Here is a 270-nt window from a genome sequence, read left to right as displayed (position 1 = left end):
CCACCGTCAGCTGTTCCCAACAGCCACAGGGGCCGAGGAGGGAGGGGTGATCACCCACGCCACCTCCCTGCCAGCGGGGTGATGCCCTTTTGCTGGAAAACTTCTCTGGCATTTTGTGCTGGGAGTGGGGGCTTGGAAGTCTAGGGGCAAAATGAGCTATGTGCCTCAGTTTCCCTGTCTCTCACTGCATCTCTCTGCAGTGGAAACCCAAGATTATGGAAAAGGGGTGCCCCCCTGCAAGTGCCCCCCTGCAAGCACCCCCAGCAGTGC

Source organism: Buceros rhinoceros, unplaced genomic scaffold (genome assembly GCF_000710305.1).
Source record: "Buceros rhinoceros silvestris isolate BGI_N320 unplaced genomic scaffold, ASM71030v1 scaffold29722, whole genome shotgun sequence".
NCBI classification, from domain to species: domain Eukaryota; kingdom Metazoa; phylum Chordata; class Aves; order Bucerotiformes; family Bucerotidae; genus Buceros; species Buceros rhinoceros.
Note: the sequence above shows the minus strand (reverse complement) of the source record.